The sequence below is a fragment of the Chiloscyllium plagiosum genome, chromosome 14, assembly GCF_004010195.1.
Source record: "Chiloscyllium plagiosum isolate BGI_BamShark_2017 chromosome 14, ASM401019v2, whole genome shotgun sequence".
Classification (NCBI taxonomy): Eukaryota; Metazoa; Chordata; class Chondrichthyes; order Orectolobiformes; family Hemiscylliidae; genus Chiloscyllium; species Chiloscyllium plagiosum.
Window position 1 is genome coordinate 51,710,093 of NC_057723.1, and position 22,855 is coordinate 51,732,947.

The 22,855-nt window shown below is 41.3% G+C and overlaps 1 protein-coding gene across 2 annotated transcripts in view; it reads right to left on the bottom strand.

Annotated features, from left to right (window-relative positions):
• Positions 1 to 22,855, bottom strand: part of sh3pxd2b (SH3 and PX domains 2B) — a 334,077-nt gene that overhangs the window by 177,575 nt on the left and 133,647 nt on the right. The window lies entirely within an intron of this gene.

The following is a 22,855-nucleotide window of genomic DNA, read 5'->3' on the forward strand; positions in this document are numbered from 1 at the left end:
ATCTACATTAACCTTGTTAACCTAGGAAGAAGTCAAATCTTCCAATCATTGCAGGTGTATATTGAAAATGTTTGGAAGTTGATAACTGCTTAAAATATTTTGAAATCTTTATGTAACAACTCTCAAAATAATTTATTACAAGTATTTTATTAGACTTAATGGTTATATGATAAATGTGCTCAAAATGACTAAAGTCCCAATACAGAATCAAAAGTACTTTGCGGCAAACGATTTTACATTTAAGATCTTTCAACATAACACTAAAACCAGTGGACATCACTGTGCAAAAATAGTGAGATCAAACTAATTAATTAATTAATAACCATGTAATAAATTAATTTTATATTATTGATTTGAATATTTTTGTATCTTTTGCTCAGTATCATTATGCAGACTTTAATAGACCACAACGAAAAGTAATGTTGCTGAAGACATTTTATCCCATTTGCTTTGCACATGCAGCCAGATGGTTTCTTTAAAAGAATAACTCATTGTTATTTGCATCAAGTCTGGCATAATCATTAGTCCTTTCTGGATTAATTGTAAAGAACTAGAAACTGGTAGTTTCTCCATTAAGACCGATCAAGCTTTCTGTTAATCATTTCTGTTCCATGCCATTCATTTCTACAATCACCTTTAGCTCAACACCGATGAGTTCAGGAGCTGAGCATCTGGTGGGAAACTAAATTGGGAAATGGTGAGCAGATTATTGATTTGTAGATGGCTCTTGATGGCACTACTGATGTCGTCTTCCATCATTTTACTGACAATTGGGAGGGTGCTGATATAATGGCAAATTGGTCAGGTTAGATTATCCTATATTTTTTGGATAGAATATACGTAAGTATTATTGTAGATGTTGTGGTATATTGGATTATGCCCCTAGCCCTGTGCTAGTAGGTATTCCCAGCTGCCCTGGAGACGAGTTACACCATGCCCAAATAGGTTAATTAAAAATAATTATTGTCAAGTGTTCTCCAGGTTGCTTCCAGCATTATTGTTGCACTGAAATACTTGAGCTCGGGCATAGCCAGCTTGAGTGGGCAGGTCTGCTGTAGTCAAAAGGGGATATTGTGTGCTTTCTTGTTTCTGATATATCTGATTGCAAATTGAATTAGCTGGATAACCAGTATGCATGACAGAGTATATCTTTCAGCATAAAATAACAAGAATTCACTCACCATATCTGCCTTAAGAGGCATGCAAATACTTCAAACTTAGCTCTTTCACCCATGGTTGAGGATTGGGATGTGCATTTTACTTCTGGTAAACCTATTTTCTGTTTGAGCTAGAGAGGTTTGCTCTCTCTGCTGGGCTAAGTCTGCTCATCTCTGTCTATAATCATCATTTCATGGTGTGTGCATGCATGTAATCCTGTGTTGCAACTTCACTAGGTTGGTACCATTTTGGTTAATCTCTAAGGATTTTCGCTACAGGCAAGCCAGTTGTTCCTTGGTGTCTCACACCTTCAACTAATAAGACTCAAAACACCATTATTACTTGGCTGGAAACAATGCATTCTCTGCCCAGAGTACAAGCTGACCAATATCTTTTATTGGCCTTTGACAATTATTGAGGATTAAATTAATTGAATTTTCTGGATTAAATGCTGCTTCACTAGTATTATTACACATCAGACCATACTGTCCCTCGCCTGCTGCCACCAAGATTGATGTGTGTGGTGAGTAATTGGAATCACAGCATCAAGCTTTATTATGCTGTCACCTTTTCCCCTAATTTCTGAGCTTCCTCCTCTGTGCAGTAAAGTTGTGGTTGATCTTCTACCTTAATTCCAGTTTCCTGCCCCACCCTCAATCCTTTGACAACCATACAATGAGGCCACAGGAATAGCCAGCAAAGGAAATTTTTAAAAATACCTTTTCAGTTTTCACTGATCTTCGGTGATCAACATTCACAAGAGAATTGCTACTACACAGAAAATGACATTTAAATAATTTGTTTCTGAAATGGTTGGGGGTGGGGGGTGTTCTACATTCTTTTGTGCATCGTTGGGACTGCATATAAATATCTGGACCACCTAAAGTTCATAAAATGAGGAGAATGCTTGCCACTGAACACAGCTCATGATGAGAACCTGCGTTTTGAATCTTTTAAACTGGGAGGTCGATGCACTACACTTACACAGATTGGCTAGCAAGTAATCGGATTTAGGACATGCAAAAGCTATAGAAACAATCATGTTAGCTAACTAACAAAATTAGGATGCCACTGAACTGTAAGAGGAGGAAAGGGACAGCTACCTTCACCTTCAGTGTTATAAAACAAGTACTTACCCACACCATCATTCATACTCTTTCTCCCTCTCATTCAATAATACAGAAATATTCACCAGGAGAGAGTGACAGCAAAACACTTGCATGTGCTCAGAGGATCTGACATAGATGGCAAAGATTATATCAAAATAAAATATCATCCACAACAGCAATATCAGAGAAGGATTTAGCACCATTATGCAAAAAGACGCAAATGATGGATCATCTTCAGATGTTCCAACTGATAAATAGGCCCCCAAATTGAAATCAATACCATTCAGATTGTATGAGACTATGTGGAGAGAATGACAATCAAGTTCTAAATGCTTGTGCCAATAACTTTTGGCATTTGTATAATTTAACTGATACATTGCGATTAGCCCTTTGCTGATCAATACTCAGGTTCAGAAACCAAAAGTACTGTGGCTAGCGTCCATCTTTAGGATGTCATAGACACTTCTGATCTGTTTCACATGACCTTTCCAATTATCTCTCGAGTATCTAATGATGTTAGCAGCAACACGGATCATTAAAGTTCCACTGAGGTGCCCTGTGATAAGGAACAGTTTAGTATCATGAACTTCTGAGAACATCGTTCAGATAAAGTACTATAGGTGCTCTTGGCACTTAGGTACCATACTTAGAATGGACATAAGGATAACAGAGAAAAATTGGAGGAGCGATAAATAGGGAGGGGAGGTGATATTTTTGTAATTATGTATGATTAATACAACTTTCCATTCATACAGAACTTTGAAGCAAAAAAAACTTCTAATGTTTTTCATCATGATGAAAATAAGTCATGAAGAGATAGATTTTAAGGATGTTAGAGATCCGTAGAGTCAAGTGGTTTAGATAGTCACTTCCTTAGCAGAGGCCAAGATGGCAGAATCTGTTCCTTCCAATAGTTGGGATGAGGGCAATAATGGTGGCAATTAGTTGCAGGTGAAATCAGAGCAGTATAAGTTCTCATGTTCCAAATGACATCTACTCCACATTCCTTGTATGTGAGGGGATACTTGAAGTTCAACTTGCACCATGACAGAATGCTCTTATACCTGTTAAATGAACATATGCTTAGGGATCCTCTTCTGATGGATCTTGCAAAGAGTGGTGTAGACCAGAGACTCGACTGCAATCTGGAGAGTCTGATGAAAACCTGCTTCTTTGTTTCATCAATTCAGAAGAATAGTTATACCTTAAACATTAACCAATCGGGTTCTCTGCTGATGTTGACTGACCTATTGAGTACTTGCAGCATTTTCTGGTTTAGTGCCAGGATGACAATACACTTGCACCAATAAGAACATTCAAATAAAACAAACAAACCAATGCCACTTTTTCTCTGCACTCTGAAACTTCAGCCAACAAGATCAAAACAATGTGATCCTCTGATCAGCACATGGTACCCTATCATTGATCGCATGATCTCCAGTTCGGATTGTGTTCTCAATTATATTTCCAGAAATCCCTGCTGGAACAGACACAAGTAGATGTCAGAGAAGAACACAACTCTATGCTTAAATCAGTTGTCTGCCATTATTGAACAGCTCACCAACACTCAGTAGGACTAGGTTTGCAATATCTAGATTGCCACTTGGTGAGATACTCAAGACAGACCAGTTTGAAACTGTTCTCAAACAAGAGGCATGGCATGGTGGCTCAGTGGTTCACACTGCTGCCTCTCAACACCAGGGACCCAGGTTCAATCCCACCATCAGCCAATTGTGTGGCGTTTACACATTTTCCCTGAGTCATAGAGTCATAGAGATGCACAGCACAGAAACAGACCCTTTGATCCAACTTGTCCATGCCGACCAGATATCCCAACCCAATATAGTCCAACCTGCCAGCATCCGATCAATATCGCTCCAAACCCTTCCTATTCATCTACCCATCCAAATGCTTTTTAAATGTTGCAACTGTACTAGCCTCTACCACTTCCTCTGGCAGCTCATTCCACAAACGTACCTCCCACTGCGTGAAAATGTTGTCCCTTAGGTCTCCTTTATGTCTTTTAGGGTTTTCTCTGGGTGCTCCAATTTCTTTCCACAGTCCAAACACATACAGGTTAGGTGGATTGGCCATGCTTAGTGCTCCAATAAAGACAGAGCCTGTGGTATGTCCAGAAGAAATGGGTAAGAGTACTTACACTTATTTTATATTTGGGGCGCATTATAGATGCCTTTTTTTAAAAACTTCACCAGAAGGTCCGGTGCCAAATTAACCCTGTTAACTTTTAACTGCATAGCGCATGTCCTATTACAAATTGAGATCTTTCGCACATTCTGCCATGTGTCCTCCCACATTTCAGAAGCGATCTCCACTCCTAGCTCTTGCTCCCAAACCTCACATAACTGGTTAATATTCTGCCAGGCTCTACTACCCAGCAGGCAATCGAGGGCACTAACCGAAAGCGTGCTTGTGGCACAAAGCAGCAACCTCTTTGTATCGGACTTATCTGGTTTAGTGAGAAGCGTAATCTTCTTCTGGATGAAATCCCTAACCTGAAAAAAACAGAAGAGATCTCTGCTGGGCAACCCGTATTTGCAGCTCAATTGCTTGAAAGACATCATAATTTCTCCCTCAAACAAGTCTCCCAAACTGGAAACTCCTCGCTCTGCACAAAGTTTGAACCTTGAGTCCATTATCCCTGGTCAGAACCCCGGCATACCAACTATGGGAGTGAGTGGCCAAGTCTTGGATAAGCAACCCTAACTCTGATGCATTGCCCTCCATGCCCTGACCGTACTAATAACAATAAAGTACCTGCAGTGGTCAATAACTGTCCTCATCTTATCCATGAACAACAGGTTAATAAGAGGGCACTTTGCCTGGGAGGCCTTGATATCCAGCCATATTGAGCTTGGATCGTTACCTATCAAAATGCACACAAAAGACAGCATGGAAATCAACTGATACCTCCTGATGTCTGGCAAATCAACTCCTCCCCAACCTTGACATAACTGCAATTTAGTCAGTTTGATGAGGGGCCGCTATGACGCCAGACAAATGTACTAAACCAACTCATAGGTTTCCGCAACGTTGACCTGAGAAACATTATAAGGATCATATGCATGGGATATCATATGCAAACGAGGAAGGACATTCATCTTAACAAGAGCTATTCGGCCCAGCCATGAAATTGGAAGAATCTCTGAAGATGCCGCTTAATATTGTCGAGCAGGTGAGCAAAAAGAGTCCAAAATAACCGATCAAACATGGGGGTAATAAAGACACCTAGGTATTGGAAACTGGAACGTGATCACTTAAAGGGGAAGCTAGGGCCACATTCAACCTCTGGCACTTCTTGAAGTCCCCCAAAGGCATAGCCTCCAGCTTCGCAAAGTTGATCTTATATCCTGAAATAGCCCCAAATGAATTAATACATTGTATCGGATGGAATACGAAGGTCGGTGGGTCTGATAAAAAAAAAGGACATCATCTGCATATAGGTGTAATCTTGTGACCACTCAATCCCACTTCCAGAGTGGTTAATGTGAATGTTTTGATGAATGGCTTCTGCCAGCAGCTCTAGCACCAATGTAAATAACAACAGTGAGAGGGGACAGCCTTGACGACTACCCCTGTCAATCCTAAAGTTCCAAGACTTCACCCGTTGGTGATGACTGCGGCCAGAGGGTGATGGTATAAAACCTCCACCCACCTAGCAAAGACCCCACCCAACCCAACCACTCTAAGACATAAAAGAGATATGGCCATTCTATCCACTCAAATGCTTTCTCTGCTTCTAAGGAAATCACCAATCCCTGGATCGATCGTTGCTGACATGCTTGGATCATATTCAGCAATCTTTTAACATTATTAGAAGACCTACTGCCCCTTATAAAATCTGTCTAGTTCTCTTTTGACAATATAGGGCAAAACCTTCTCCAATCTCAGCGCCAATATCTTAGACAGAATCTTAAAATCTGAACTTTAAATAGAGAGATGGGCCTGTATGAGGCACAATCCTCAGAAACCTTCCTCTTCTTAAGAATGAGGGAAGTATTAGCTTCTCTCAAAGATGGTGGTAGGCATTCATGCATATTGGAGTATTTGCACATTTCCAGCATCGGCCCTGACAGAATCTCTATTAATTCCTTATAAAATTCATCTGGGAGACCATGAGGGCCAGCCGCTTTCCCACTGTGAGGTGGCCTAGCTGCATCTTATATTTCCTGAACTATCAAGGGGGCATTAAGGAGAGAGGCCGGTTCCAGGAGGTCCAAGCTCTTGAAAAAGGCTTCCATCTTGGCCCTCCTATCCTCGCAACCTTCAGACCGATGCAATTCAGACTAAAAATTCTAAAAAGCCTCATTAAACCTTTTGGCATCATATGGAAGGACCCTGGCGCTGTCTCTAACTGCAGTCATGGATTGGGGAGCACGCTTTTTCCTAGTCAGATATGCTAAATACTTCCCTGGCCTATCCCCATACTCAAACAGCCTTTGTTTAGCAAAAGCAAGTTCTTTCTTTGCTGTTTGTGTAAGTACTGAATTCAGGGCAGCCCGAAGGGCCGTGATTCGCTGTAGCTTGGTCAATGAAGGTCTCACAAAACATGCTGCCTCAGTGGCTTTCAGCCATGTCTCAAGTAGACGCTGTTCCCCCTTCTGTTGTTTCCGGCTAGCTGAATAGGAAATAGCTACTCACCTAGCAAAGGCCTTAGCGGTCTCCCATTGGATAGACAGACTACTATCTATGCCTGAGTTGATCGTCAAAAACTCCTGAAACTCCCTCAAAACGTATTCCACAAATTTGGAATCCTTAAGAAGAAAAGGATCCAGACGCCAGTGCCGCAAACCTAGCCCCTCGCTCTTGGCCTTAACCTCCAAATATACTGCCATGTGATCAGAGATAGCTATGTTCCCAATTTTACAATCCATAATCGAATCCAGAAGGGTTGAGGGTGTCAGAAAAAGATCAATCCTCGTGGGACATGTATGCAGGTTTGAAGAAAAGGTGAAGTCCCTGTCGGTAGGGTGAAGACATCTCCAAATGTCCACCAGCCACAACTCCTCGCATAAATGTTTCGCCTGCAAAGAGATAGATGGGGGCTCACTAGGCATCCTGTCCACTGTTGGATACAGAAGGCAATTAAAATCCTTCCCCCCCCACCCCATAATGTGCTGTGTTCCAAAGGCACTCAGCTTAGAGAAGGCACTAATTAAAAATTTGAGGGAATGCGCCAGAGGACAGTAGACATTTAAAATGCCATATTCCTCCCCATGTATCAGGGCTTTAAGTATCACAAAGCACCCTCGCTCATCTTTCACCTGCTCTAATAATGCGGATGGAAGATTTTTTCTGGATAAGTACAGCCACTCCCCTACTTTTAATAGTAAAGGATGAAAAGAATACCCAATCATAACTCCCCTGTTGTGACTTCAGGTGTTCTCCTTTGTCAAGATGGGTTTCCTGCAACAGGGCAATATCAATCTTTTCCCTCTTAAGGCTGGAAAGCACTTTTCTTTTCCTTTTAACAGGCAAATGACTTCCCTTGATGTTCCAGGTGCACCATTTAACAAAACACTTAGCCATATCCCCTTTCAGAGACCCTTGAACCACATGGAGAAAGAACCCAGCTTGCAATGCGCCAAGCATAAATAAATGGAGACTTATAGAGCCATAGAATTGTGTACACAAAAACTACTCTATCATAACTACAAATACCTATTGCTACTAAAAAACTACAAAGAAAACCAATGATAAAACCTTGAACGGGAGACTCTCCCCACTGCCCATAGGGGGCACTCATCCTACCCATCCCCTCCTGCACAGCTCCTTCAGGCCCGGACTGTGCCCTAGCCTTAGGCAAAAAAAAGTAAATAAACAAGGAAATGATCCTTAAGTCAACAAAAAAAAAGACAAAGTCAGGATAAGCACTCCATCCATCCCTGCCATCATGTCACCCCTACTTGTGACTAAAAGAGAAAAAGAACAAAAAACGACAAAGGGCACCACAAAATTTCCCATCATAAAATCCAGTTACAAAAATATACCAGGAACAATATATTCCAAAATTTTTTGTTTGTTTTAAAAAAAATTAGGGAAAGAAAAAATAAGGGAAAAGGGAAAACAGGGAAAGAAGGAAAGGGGGATGAACATTAACCATATTCTTCACACCAGTCGGTTTAGTTTAAAGTGTCTACAAAGTTCTTGGCTTTATCTGCCAATTAAACTGAGTCCTCATGGCTGAAACGTAGCACCGCGGGGTACCTCATGAAGTACTGGATGTCAAGGTTCCTCAGCTTCTATTTTAACTTCATCGAAGTATTTCCTCTTTCGAATTACAGCTACCGAGAAATCCTGGAAGAACATGATATTTGACCTCTTGTGCAGCAGTGCCTGTGGATCTTTCCCCAGTAATCAGGAGGCTTCCATCACTCTTTGCTATGTGTGTAAGTGCACTAAGACCAGTCCAGACCTGTACACCACCACCCAATAGGCCCTTTCAACATTCGGCCACCCGGATTCAATTTGAAGACCCAGGAACTACAGCAACCAGTGTTCAAAGCAGCTGACTGGCTGCCCATCTTCTTCACCCTTCAGGAGCCCAACAATCTGAAGATTCGTCCTCCAACCTCGATTTTCGACCTGATCTCGTAAGGTCCACACTTCCTGCTCCAGCACCTGGATCCATCCTGACGAGGACTCGATCACTGCTTCCAAGGCCGTGGTTCAACCCTCCACCTCTTCCATCCGCTCCCCAAGGCCCTGGAGCTCCCATTCACGCTTCTGCAGCATGGGCATGATGGGTTGGGCCTGGGCGTGGATCTCCTCGAACGCAGCCTCAATCTTCATGGTAAGTCTCGCCACTGCCGCCGTCAATTCCTGTGAGTCCGTCAGGTCCCCTGGGAGTTTGGGAGAAGCCACTGCTGCGGCCTCTGGAGCGCCCGTGCTGCAGGGATGTGTACTCTTTGCTGCTGTTTGCTTGCTCCTATTCCTTTGGCATCCTTCCCACTCCAAAGTTGTCAACGAATATGTGTTCTTCAATTCTTTAAATTAATATTTCCTCCATATAAATTGGCCAGGGATGATAAAAAAACCAATATGCCTTGACTGTTAGGCAGAGCCGTCCACGACATTCTACTGAATCGCTGCCATCTTGCCAAGTCAACCAGCAGTAATTTATGAGTGCCAGTTATCCGAACATTTCTCGGTTATCCTGCAATGCACGCCATAATGCCATTTAACTGATAACTGATCTATTGTAAACATATGGTAATATGAGTGCCGATTTCTCAGTTATGCGCATCATAATAAAATTTAATTGATAATTGAATGCCGAGTTGCCGAATGCAGTTTTTACAGGACCTTGTTCGGATAATCCAAAATTCAGATAATTGATGATCAGATAATCAAGGTTGTATTGTATCTGCTAACTTTATTTCAAAACTCAAGCAATATGGATGGCCATTTCAAACAGACAATAAAAATCTACAAAAAAGTACAGTTGGGTTTACAGATTAAAACAATGAGACACACTTAAAGAATTGCGGTTTTTAGCAAATTGATGTTCGTGACTCTGTCATCATGGTTATAATGTGAGAACTGACAAGAGCTCAGGATCCACTTGATGCATTTTCATCAAGATGGTATTGTCAGGGGGATCTAAGATGGTGGCGATCTTAGAAGATCACACTGCAGAGCTTCGCATCGCAGCAGGAGCAGGACGGTCCTTTAACCCGCCCAAGCCAGGTCATCAGGATTTCTTGGGACGTTGGAAAGATTGTGGAGCCCCAAGAAACATGTAAAAATTGACTTACCTGTATTTTCAGCTGTCCAGAAATGCCTAAAAAGGGAGGAGGAGCATCCGAGGCCAGGTCTGCAACTCAGCCTGCAGCAGCCTCAGAGCCGATTACTCTCCAGGACCTGGTGAACCAGCTCTCGAAATCTCACAAGATGCTGGGGAAACAGATTGAAGAGAAGCTGGCTCCAGTCTCTCTCATGCTGCAGAAGCATGAGCAGCAGCTGGGAGACCTGGAGAAGAGGACGGATGAGGTGGAGCGCAGGGCCACAGTGGTGGAAGCTGATGCCAGTTCATCCAAGGATGAGATCCAAGCCCTGAAGACGCAGGTTCGTAATTTGCATGACCAAGTCGATGATCTTGAAAACAGGGGCAGGAGAAAAAACATTCAGGTCATCGGTCTGCCTGAGGGTAAGGAAGGTGAGCGGCCTGCGGAATTTTGGCTTCCAAAATTCCTTGACTTGGAGACTGGCATGAGAGGATTGAAGATAGAGAGGGCTCACTGGGTCGCAGCGCAGAGGTTGGGTCTGGGGCAACGCCCTCGTCCTTTCCTGGTGCAGTTCCATCATTACTGGGATAAGGAGAGAGTCATGGAGGCTTCCAGACTCCAGGGGAAGGATCCAAAGGCCTTAATTTACGAGGGGTCTAAGATCATGTTTTTCCAGGACTTTACAGCGGTGGTGATCCAGAAACGAAAATCGTATGATAGTGTCAAGGGAAGACTGAAAGAGCTTGGGATTCAGTACTCCCTGAGATATCCAGCAGTGCTTCGGATCACCTTAGATGGATCCATGCATCTCTTTGACACATCGGAGAAGGCAAGAGACTTTGTGGACAAACTAACCTAATTTAAACAACTGTAGTATGTATAAATATTGTTGCTTGGGTATGTGTTTATCATTCTGTAAAAGAAATGGAGGAAATCAGGTTGGAGCTTTGTTTTTCCCCCTTTTTTTTCCGCTATTAATAATAATTCGGTTCAAACTATGTCTGGCGGAGGTTCAGATGTACATTTTAAATTTCTAAGTTAGGACATAGCAAAAAATGGGTGGGATATTTATTCCCCTTTTTTTATATAAAAAATGTTTTTTTTATTCATATTGATACTCTATGGGGTGTTTATTCTTTTTAGCTTGTGCTTGGGATGTGGCTCTAGCTGGGAGATGTGAAGGTGGTTGAGATGGTTAGATGCCTATTTATGGGCAATTCAGGACAGGTAGTTGCCCCCACTGGGCAGGGGGTGAGTTCCCCTACTCAGTGCTAATGGCGCTGTATATGTTGGTTTGTTTTCTGGTTTTTGTTGTTTTATATTTTTAAAAATTTTGTATGTTTGTTAAATGTAGTGGTTTTAGTTTATGTAGTTTTTATATTTGGTGGACCATGTGACACTAAGGCTCAGCAATTTGTGGTTCGGGTTCCTCCTCTTTGGAATTTAAATGTAATTGCAGAAGATTATGGCTAATGATTTGATTAAATGGTGTACCTGGAATATCAAGGGAAGTCACTCACCAATTAAGAGGAAGAAGGTACTCTTGAGTCTTAGAAAGGAGAAGGTGGATATTGCTTTGTTACAGGAGACACATTTGGATGACAAGGAACATCTGAAATTACAGTAGAATGGCTTTGAACCGAGTTTATTTTTCATCATTTAATACCAGAAGTAGGGGATTGGCTATATTGGTTAGGAAAAGTCTCTCATTTAAATTGTTGGTATGTGTTAAAGACACATATGGGAGGTTTGTAATTCTTAAAGCCTTGATAAATGGGGAAGCATATGGTATTTTAAATGTTTATTGCCCCCAGCTCATCCTCTTAAATTCTTGGCAGATGCTTTTTTCTAAACTGATAAGTCTCAAGTCTCGGCACATCATTATAAGGAGAGATTTTAACTGCCTCATGGACCCCACAGTAGGCAGGTTGCCTAAAGGTCCCTCAATACCCTCTGCACAAACTAAACAGTTATTGGGTTTGTGGGGGGAATTAGCGTTCATGGACGTCTGGAGGTGTCTCCACCCTACAGGTAGGGATTTCACGTTTTTCTCCAATCCGCATAGATGTCACACGTGGATTGATTTTTTTCTGACCCCTGCGGTAACCCTGGATCTGGTGGCGCCCTGTACGATTGGTAATATTGCCATCTCTGATCATGCTCCAGTGTACCTCATGGTTAAGATTAAGAATGTTACAGTGGATTCAAGGTACTGGTGAATGGACCCCTTTATTCTCATTGACAGTAAGTTTGTGGAGTATTTCTCGAGAGAATTTTGGGCATTCCTAGACATCAGCATAGGCTTGGTTGATAGCTCATCTGTTCTCTGGGAAACTGCCAAAGCTTATGCCAGGGGTTTAGTTATTTCATATTCCACCAGTAGGAAGCAGCAGAACGGTGAGCAGCAACGTCTCCTTGAAGCACGGTTGAAGGCAGCCAAGAAGGCCCATTTTGACAGACTCTCGTTGGTCAAACTACACAGGATTACGGCACTGTGGTCTGCACTAAATTCCATGCTCACGCAGACGGCAAAGAAGGAGCTGGCTTTTGCAAAGCAAAGGTTATACGAGCATGGTGACAAGCCAGGCAAGAACAACAGTCCTTTCTCAATGCCCCATTATCAGAGCAAGAAATGCAGGAAGCTGTGAGGCAGCTTCAGAGTGCAAAGGCGCCCGGTCCTGATGGACTTCCCAGTGAATTCTAAAAGGAATTTATAAGTATACTGTCAGGCCCGATGCTGAATATGTTTCATGATTCATACAGTCATGGTTGTCTCCCACCATCACTGAGAGAGGCCAATTTTTCACTCATCCTTAAAAAAGGGATGGATCCGGAAGACTGTGCTTCGTACAGGCCCATCTCGCTCTTAAATGTGGACTTTAAGATCCTCTCTAAGGCTCTCGCATTAAGGCTGGAGACTGTGTTACCCTCTATTATTAAAGAGGATCAGACGGGCTTCATAAAGGGTCGCAGATCCTAATGTTAGGAGGCTGCTTAACGTAATTCAAGCATGCCAACAGCAGTGAATACAGGGATTGGTGATTTCTTTAGATGCAGAGAAGGCATTTGACCGAGTTGAGTGGCCATACCTTTTCTATACTCGAGACTGGTTTGGTCTGGGCGAAGTTTTCATAAGATGGGTAAAGGTTCTCTACAGTGCACCTCTCGCTGCGGTCATTACCAACGGGGTACGATCAAGCAATTTTACTGTTTCTAGGGGCAGCCGATATTCTAATTTTCTTGACAAATCCAGCAGTCTCAGTGCCTTGCCTGATACAATGCATTCACTTGTTTGCCACTTTTTCAGGGTATAAGATTAATTTTGTTAAATCAGAGGCTATGCCTATGGGTGGTCTTACGAAAGAGTTGGCTCTTGAGAGTGACTATAGATTCCTATTTTAGGTGGTCACGGGGGGTTTTGTGTATTTGGGCATATTCATTACTCCAGTTCTGGATTGGCTGTTCAAAGCCAATTTTACTCAATTATTTGAAAAACTTAAACAAGATCTCCAAAGATGGGAGGCACTTCCAGTCTCATGGTTGGGTCGGATAGCACTTATTAAGGTGAATATTCTTCCTCGTTTGCTATACCCTATACGGATGCTCCCCCTGATTTTCAATAAACAAACACTCAGGAGACTGAACGGTTGGTTCAGCTCCTTTATCTGGCACCGTAAACGGCCGCTCATTAAATTAGACAAACTGCAGTTGCCTCACAGATTGGGCGGAGTAGACTTTCCAGACATTAAAAATTACCAGTTAAGCTCGCTTTTGACCTACGTGGTTGGGTTTGTGGGGACCCTCTTTCAATATGGCTAGATATTGAAGTCTCCCAGGCAAGTTGCCCCCTCACCAGTTTGCTGTTTTTGGACAAGGTGAGGACAGTTAGGGAATATTGCCATAACCCAATAGTCATCAATACTGTTAAAGCATGGAGGGCAATTCGGCAGAGGGAAGGTAATATTGGCAAAACATCTTTGTTTACACCTTTAGTGGGTATGCCGGGTTTTCAACCGGCTATGATAAATTCAGGATTTAAATGTTGAGCAGCTAGGGGTATATCTTGCATGGGTGAATTACTTGAAGGAGATATAATGAGTCCTTCGATCAGTTAGTTACGGAAGTACGAGTTACCTAATAGAGACCTTTCGTTTTTTTTAAGTTAGGGATTTTATTCAAAAAAAATCCCTGCAAATCTGACATAGAAAGAGGGATACTAAGGGCTAAGAGGTCTGTACGGGCACTCTTACCCATTGTCTTTGGTCTTGTGACAGGCTTCAAACATATTGGAGCGCTGTGGCGGGTACAATGGAGAGGGTTTTAGGTGTAGGGATGGAGAAGGACCCTATTTCGCTCCTTTTGGGCCTACCCATTGTATTTCCTACAGACGCGCATAAGAAAAACCTTTTCAATATTCTTACATTCTGTGCAAGGAAGAATATCTTGCTCGGTTGGATATCCGAAAAACCCCCAGGCCTGTCGGGTTGGCGGAAGATTGTTATGGAGCATATTCCCCTGGATTTTATCACAAATATGGTACACCACAAAACTGAGACTTTTTACAAGATATGGCAACCCTTTTTGAAATATCTGGACACAGATTTATCTGCCACACTAACAAAGGCTTTTATATAGCCGTAACGATTGTGTTTCATGAGTCCAATATCCAGGGAGGAGGAGCTGTGAATGTATGAGTGTTTTGTTTGGCTGGGCTGAGTTATTACTATTTATTTGTTCATTGTTAGGTATTTATTTAGTTAGTTAAATAGCTAGTTTAGGTTTTTTTTTTAATTTTATACTTCTCTATATATGTTTATACATTTGTATAGGAGGGTGGGTTGGGGAAGTTTTTTTATTATTTGGGTTTAGTAGTTTTGTACTATTTTGTACTGTTTTGAATTGCATTGTTTTGTATTTGTTGTAATATTTAAAAATCTATTTTTTCTTAATAAAAAAAATTATAAAAAAGATGGTATTGTCACTGACTACATCATGTTTGACTTTTGCAAGTTGCAAAGGTATTTCTGAACCTCAACAAAACAAACAACCATAAAGTTCCAGAAGTGAAATCCATCCCAAAAAACAATAAAGCCGATTATTGTTTGGGGCAGAAAGGTTAGCACTGCTACCTCACAGCATCACAGACCCAGGTTTGATTCCACCCTCGGACAATTGTCAGTGTGGAGTTTTGTACACACTCTCAGTGTCTGCGTGGTGCTCCAGTTTCCTCCCAAAGTTCAAAGATGTGCATGTTAGGTGGATTGGCCATGCTAAACCGCCCACTGAGTTCAGGGATGTTTCGCTTAGGTATGTGAGCCATTGGGAAATTCAGGGTTACAGTAAAAGGACAGGGGATGGATCTGGGTGGAATGCTCTACAGAGGGTTGGTGTGGACTTGTTGGCTGAATGGCCTGCTTCCACACTGTAGGGATTCTATGGAAAAACTTGTAATGGTTCCAAATGCATCAAATGAAAGCAATTTTGAACTTCAGATGTGATTTGTGAAAAATTTGCATCAACAAGTCTCTCAGGGCTAAGTAAATCCAGAATTCTGTGAATTAATCCACTAGTAACCTCTTGTTTTGCATGGTGCCCTAGTTTAGTTGATGAACAGCTGGCAGGAAGAAATCTATTTTTACTTAGTGGAGATTAAAAGTTACAATGAGCTGCAGTTATTGCCAATAAATAAATAGATTTTGCCACCATGTTTAAGTCAGAGCTGATGAAGCTGGTCTACTTAAAATAACCTCCTCTTTGTTTCAAAAATCATGCAGAAACTTTACCACACAGGTTTATTTAGGCATACTTCACAACGTACAACAAATATTCAGAGATTTTTTCATATTTTACAATAACAATGACACTTGCAACTTCACTGTATGAACTGCATCACCTAAACTTGACAGATTACTGAAAATAAATTAGCAAATTAATCAAAAAAAGTGATAAGGAAGCGAGGATTGGCACCAGCACTCTACTCCAATTCTAAGCCACCAAGTGCTGATTGTACATGAGATAGTTATGACATTATACAAAACCAATCATAACAATTAACAAAATAAAAGCACACTTGGAAGTTAGCATCCTTAGACTCAAGTCCTTAGCAACTTAAGTAAAGATTTTTACCAAATACCAAAACAAAATTCAAATGACTAGCCATTCGCAACTGTAGATATTTAGACACAGGAATAGATGAGACGTGCATTATTTGTAAAATCTGATTCACATCCTACATCCTTTCATGTGGCCCAACTGTCCTTATGAGTAGCAACCAAAAGAACATTATTCTAGAGGCAGTCATAGAATCTGAAAGACACTTTATAGAAACCAGGCATCCTGTTGCTATGATAAAAAGCTCTAAACAATTTCAGTTTGAGATGCTAACATGCTGTGTCATAAGGCAGTCAAGACCACACAAGGCAATGTTCCATTCAAAAGAAAATCCTGACGGATTTCCTTTTCCTGTGTCAAAAAAACACATTTTTGATTTCCTCAGCTTCCCCTGGTTCTTCTCAGCATTACAGTGACAGCAGCCTTCCTCTAAAAACAAACAATTCATCCATAGGTTAGTCCCAAATGTAAACACTCCCACTCAAAGGGATTGAAAAAATAGTTCTCTGCAATAATTATCTTGCAAATGGCTTACCTTTACTACTTTTAAAATATGGATTGGCTTTTTAACAATTATATGGTGTAATCTATTAATATGCAAAAACAAAGTGGGAGATATTTTTAAATTCACATGATAGTCCAATGTACCCTGCCAAGATTCAAGTTTTTCATTCTTTGGGACAGAACAGACACCGTAGCCTGACAAGGTATTCAATCATCACATTGATTGCTAAAAACAACCAATTTTATCTGGGAGTTTGGAATATAATTGAGCACCCTAATATTAATGTAAAACTGCCCAGCTGGTGTGCATACTAGGATATTTCTATTCAGATTCTGAATGTTCCGAAAACCGAAATCAATGAAAGGTCTACAAAAACCTGACACAATTCAGGATTTTTTGAACACTGCACAGAAGGTGAAATTCACTCATTCTGTTTTCAATGCCTCTCCCCTCCTTTCCTTCAGGACAACTTAGGTTCAGAGATTGTGTCAGAGCTTGTTGCTATGCCTTGCTTTCTTTTAGCACTTAACTAACAACAATTAATTAAGTCATGAGAAATAGGCCAAATAGCACTTTTTTAAAAAAAGACCTTGCACAGTATTTTTTCCTGCTTGTACTACATTTGCAACAGTTTTACATAAATTATTGAACCAATGCATTTCTAAATAAACATACACAGGGAACTTGCATGAGCACTGACTGGAGTCAACAGTAGATGTCATGTTTCTTTTAAGAAAAAAGGTGCAACAGTCTAGATGGCTTAAGCAATTCTGGCCATTTCTGCGTAAGAGACAGACATCCTTGCAAAGTCTTAGTATAGCCATGGTTTAAGAGTGGCAGACACTGATTTTAATTTTATTGAGGAAATTTGCATCAGATAAGTGATTAGTCAGAATTTTAAAAAAGTTCTTTCTTCCCAATACTAGTGATGGATGCTGTCAAAACAAATTTGACATTCTAGTGAAAGTTTGCAAATGAATCTTTACTAATATACATTGCAGTGGATTCGCAGTCAAATCTGTTGCATCTAGAAATTAGAGTTTAAACCAGAAATCAGTGGCTTTCCATTGATAGCAAATGTTAGAAATCTCAACTGGGCTAAACCCATATTGAAACATGATTCACATTTCTTGTCATTGCAAATTTTGATTGTCTTCCCAGACCACGAAATGATAAGCAATGCCGCTGGGAAGCATCTGTGCTCTACTTACGCTCAATCAATCAAATCTGCTATTTTTACAAAAATAAATCTACTGAACCATAATACAATCACTCATCATTATCTGCTGATTTTCTACCAACACATCTGTGCACCCACAAGATCAGCTCCAGACCCCATGTGCTTTGCCCTCAGACTTGTTCAGTTTAATCGCACAGTCCTTCGCAGGAGAAAGCGCAGTTACATAGGAGTGGTATCAGCTTTTCCTATTACCTGCAGGAAGTCCATGCTCCTATCCCCTTTGGGTTACAAGGATTTGGTGTACACGCTCTGCACCTACTTTCTATAGGGAAATGGTTCATTTTTAAACAACTTATTAAAGTGCATTAGATTTACACTTTTATTACAAATGATTAGTTTTAAAATAGTGATGGAAAAAGACAGACCAGATCTAAAAGTTGAAGTTCTAAATTGGATGAAGGCTAATTTTGACAGTATTAGGCAAGAACTTTCAAAAGCTGAGTGGGGGTAGATGTTCGCAGGTAAAGGGATGGCTGGAAAATGGGAAGCCTTCAGAAATGAGACAAGTGTCCAGAGACAGTACTTTCCTGTTCAGGTGAAAGGAAAGGCTAATAGGTGTGAGGAATGCTGGATGACTAGAGAAATTGAGGGTTTGGTTAAGAAAAAAAAGAAGGAAGCATATGTCAGGTATAGACAGGAGAGATCGAGTGAATCCTTAGAAGAGTATAAACGCAGTAGGGGTATACTTAAGAGGTAAATCAAGAGGGCACAAAGGGGACATGAGATAACTTTGGCAAAAGGGTTAAAGTGAATCCGAAGGGTTTTTACAAATACATTAAGAACAAAAGGTTAACGAGGGAGAGAATAGGGCGCCTCAAAGATCAGCAGGAGAGCCTTTGTGTGAAGCTGCAGGAGATGGGGGAAGATACTAAACAAGTATTTTCCTTCAGCGTTTACAGTGGAAAAGGATATGGAAGATATAGAATGTAGGGAAATAGATGGTGACATCTTGAAAAATGTCCATATCACAGAGGAGGAAGTGCTGGAAATTTGAAATGCATAAACGTGGATAAATCCCCAGGATGTGATCAGGTGTGCCCTAGAACTCTGTTGGAAGCTAGGGAAGTGACTACTGGGCCCCTTGCTGAGATATTTGCATCATTGATAGTCACAGGTGAGGTGGCAGAAGACTGGAGATTGGCTAACATGGTGCCACTGTTTAAGGTGGTAAGGACAATCCAGGGAACTATAGGCCAGTGAGCCTGACACCAGTGGTGGGCAAGTTGTTGGAAGTAATCCTGAGGGACAGGATGTACATATATTTGGTAAGGCAAGACTGATTAGGGATAGTCAACATGGCTTTGTGCATGGGAAATCACGTCTCACGAACTTGATTGAGTTTTTGGAAAAGTAACATAGAGGATTGATGAGGCAGAGCCATGGACATGATCTTTATGGACTTCAGTAAGGCGTTCAACAAGATTCCTGATGGGAGACTGGTTAGCAAGGTTAGATCTCATGGAATACAGGGAGAACTAGCCATTTGGAAACAGAACTAGCTCAAAGGTGGAAGACAGAGGGTGGTGGTGGAGGGTTGTTTTTCAGACTGGAGGCCTGTGACCAGTGGAGTGCCACAAGGATCGGTGCTGGGTCCACTACTTTTCGTCATTTAGATAAATGATTTGGATGTGAACATAGGAGGTATAGTTAGTAGGTTTGCAGATGACACCAAAATTGGAGGTGTAGTGGACAACAAAAAAGGTTACATCAGATTACAATGGGATCTTGATCAGATGGACCAATGGGATGAGGAGTGGCAGATGGAGTTTACTTTAGATAAATGCGAGGTGCTGCATTTTAGGAAAGCAAATCTTAGCAGGATTTATACACTTAATTATATGGTCCTAGGGAGTGTTGCTGAACAAAGAGAAGCTCCTTGAAAGTAGAGTCGCAAGTAGATAGGATAGTGAAGAAGGCATTTGTTATGCTTTCCTTTATTGGTCAGAGCATTGAGCTTTGGTTAGGCCACTTTTGGAATATTGTATGCAATTCTGGTCTCCTTCCTATCGGGAAGACGTTGTGAAACTTGAAAGAGTTCACTAACAAATTACAAGGATGTTACCAGGGTTGGAGGATTTGAGCTATAGGGAGAGGCTGAACAGGCTGGGGCTGTTTTCCCTGGAGCATTGGAGGCTGAGTGGTGACCTTATAGAGATCTATAAAATCATGAGGGGCATGGATAGTATAAATAAACAAAGTCTTTTCCCTGGGGTGGGGGAGTCCTGAACTAGAGGTTTAGGGTGAGAGGGGAAAAGTAAAAAAGGGATCTAAGGGGCAACCTTTTCACGCAGAGGGTGGTGCGTGTATGGAATGAGCTGCCAGAGGAAGTGGAAGAGTCTGGTAAATTGCAACATTTAAAAGGCATCTTGATATATTTATGAATAAGAAGGGTTTGCAGGGATATGGGTTAAGCGTTGACAAATGTGACTAGATTAGGTTGGGATTTCTGGTCAGCATGGACAAGTTGGACCGAAGAGTCTGTTTCCATGCTATACAGCTCTATGGTTCTGTGACAGATGGGAGATTTGCATTACTGCTTAAACGAGAATGTCACAACTGTACAAAGAGAGGACATCTTGGAAGGCTGATCCATCTTGGAGGCTAAATTGAAACATGGAGTCTTTTAAATGTCAGCTGTTAAGAGTTCAGCGCCAGAATGTCCTTGTGAGGATGAAAGATAGAGATGGTAAGCGATATTGTAAGTTTAATCAAAAAGAAGGAAAAATATGAGGCTAGGAAACTGAAATCATGTCCATTGAGAAAGACAAAGGAAGCAGGAAAAAATTTAAACAAGGGGTTAGGAGTGCTATAAGGGACCTTGAAATGTTCTTGGCAAGTACGATTAAGGAGACTCTCAAGGCATTTTATATGTATATTAGCAGAATAAGGGAAGCTAGGGAAAGGGTAGGTCCACTCAAGGGGAAAAAGGAGGGAATTTTTGCGTGGAGCCAGAGAAAGTGGGTGAGGTCGTTAATGTGTACTTTGCATCAGAATTCACCAAGGAGGAAGACTTGGATGACAATAAGATAAGGGAGATGTATGTTAATGTACTAGGACATGTCGTTATTAATAAAGAGAAGGTGCTGTGTCGTGTCGTGGCTAGTTGATGTTCATGTATGCGGATTGTTAGCTGTCTTCCTGTTTGTCCTATACAGTGTTTTGTGCAGTCCTTGCATGGTATTTTGTACACTACATTAGTTTTGTACACTATATATATTTTGTACATGACCAGCTATCCTTAGTAGCCACACACGCAGACAACAAGCAACATGAATTCGACTGGGACAACACTACTATCATAGGGCAAGCCAGACAGAGAACAGCCAGGGAATTCCTAGAGTCATGGCATTCATCCACAAACTCCATCAACAAACACATCGACCTGGACCCAATATACCAACCACTACAGCGGACAGCTGAAACTGACAACCGGAAGCAGCAGGGACAGACCACTATAAACACCAGAGGAAACATCAAAGAAGCGCTTCGCAGGAGGCTCCCAAGCACTGATGATGTCGCCTAGCCAGGGGACGAAACGCTTGCAACAAAAACTTCCAGCTCGGCGAACAGAACCACAACAGGCAAGCTCCCAGAATACCCGAAAATAGCCAATGTTATTCCTTTGTTTAAGAAGGGTAACAGAGATAATCCAAGAAGTATAGACTAGTATGCCTTACATCAGTGGTAGAGAAATTATTGGAGAAGATTCTTAGGGATAGGATTTACTTGCATTTTTAAAAATAATGGACTTATTAGGGGTAATCAGCATGGCTTTATGTGGGGGACATCTCGTCTCACAAATTTGAGGAAGTGATGAAGATGACTGAAGAGGCAGGGCAGTAGATGTTCTCCACATAGAATTTACGAAAGCATTTGACAAGGTAGGTTGGTTTTTACAGAGGGTAGATGGTGCCTGGAACATGCTGCTGGGGAAGTGGTAGAAGATAGGATAGCAACATCTGAGAGGTATTTAGACAGACATGAATAGGCAGGGAATAAAGGGAAGGCGGACCATGTGCAGGCAGATGCGATTGGTTTAGAATAGCATCATGGTCGGCACCATGGGCCAAAGGATCTGTTCCTGTGCTGTACTATTCTACGTTCTAGGTTCTAACGGACGGTGCTGATTTTATACCAGTGCAGAAAAATAAGCCCCTCAGTAACGTTACCACATGTAATGCAGAAATCAATACAAATTCCAGTCCATGGTTTAAGATAGGTTTCTTGCAGAAAACCAGGGGTTATGTTTCTTCATATAAATGTGCTGAAATACGCTTATCACAGCTATGTCACCTCCTTCTGGACAGCCTAAATAATATGAAAAAATGTTTTACACTAGCCTTGTCATTTTGCATTTTCTTTGCAGAATAAATGCAACATTTCTAATTCAACCAGCCACCCCATACAGGGAAACATCAATTAAATATTTTCACTACCACTGACTCAACCTTTCACAATCAGTGTTCTACCTCTTACCATTGTGATTTCCAGTGCTGTGTGAACTGTTTGAATAAGATTATAGAATTATAGAATTCTTTGCTTCTTTGGATTGTGTCATTGCCTACAAGTCCCATGCCCAGGACATGATTCACATCCAAAAGAAACTGACACTGGGAATTTTGCCAAAGGTCTGCATCACAGATAAAAAATTTCTCATAACAATAATTAGATCTTTGGGAATTTGTATTAAATCACTGAAATGAATTCAAATTCAGATTTTGCAGGCATTTCACTTGGTCCCAGCATGTCTCAGTAAAAGTTAATTTAGACCATGTTACTTCAGTGGAAGGGTGAAATTTAAGGAGGGAACAATCTCATGTGCTTTCAGGATGTTTGGCGACCTCGATTCACTGGGATATTTATCTCTTATTCAATCATTTTTGTCATCTCCCTTTGGTGGAGTGACATCTGCAGTTAAACATACCAACATTCAAGTCTAATATTTTAAGGTTCCACTAATGAAAGGAAAGTCAAAATCCTGGACTGG